The 489-nt window shown below is 48.3% G+C and overlaps 1 protein-coding gene across 4 annotated transcripts in view; it reads left to right on the top strand.

Annotated features, from left to right (window-relative positions):
* Positions 1-489, top strand: part of pknox1.1 (pbx/knotted 1 homeobox 1.1) — an 11,669-nt gene that overhangs the window by 4,481 nt on the left and 6,699 nt on the right. The window lies entirely within an intron of this gene.

Raw genomic sequence — 489 nt, 5'->3', positions numbered from 1 at the left:
CTGAAAAGTATGAACATGAAAAGTATGAGCATGTACAGCACTCGATACTTAGTCGGGCTCCTTTTGCCTGAATTACTGCAGCAATGCGGCGTGGCATGGAGTCGATCAGTCTGTGGCACTGCTCAGGTGTTATGAGAGCCCAGGTTGCTCTGATAGTGTCCTTCAGCTCTTCTGCATTGTTGGGTCTGGCGTATCGCATCTTCCTCTTCACAATACCCCATAGATTTTCTATGGGGTTAAGGTCAGGCGAGTTTGCTGGCCAACTAAGAACAGGGATACCATGGTCCTTAAACCAGGTACTGGTAGCTTTGGCACTATGTGCAGGTGCCAAGTCCTGTTGGAAAATGAAATCTGCATCTCCATAAAGTTGGTCAGCAGCAGGAAGCATGAAGTGCTCTAAAACTTCCTGGTAGACAGCTGCGTTGACCTTGGACCTCAGAAAACACAGTGGACCAACACCAGCAGATGACATGGCTCCCCAAACTATCA

Source organism: Seriola lalandi, unplaced genomic scaffold (genome assembly GCF_002814215.2).
Source record: "Seriola lalandi dorsalis isolate HSWRI2012SDOR001 ecotype SW California unplaced genomic scaffold, Sedor1 jcf7180002054576, whole genome shotgun sequence".
Classification (NCBI taxonomy): Eukaryota; Metazoa; Chordata; class Actinopteri; order Carangiformes; family Carangidae; genus Seriola; species Seriola lalandi.
The sequence above is the reverse complement of the archived record's forward strand: the minus strand, read 5'-3'. Positions and strand labels throughout refer to the sequence as shown.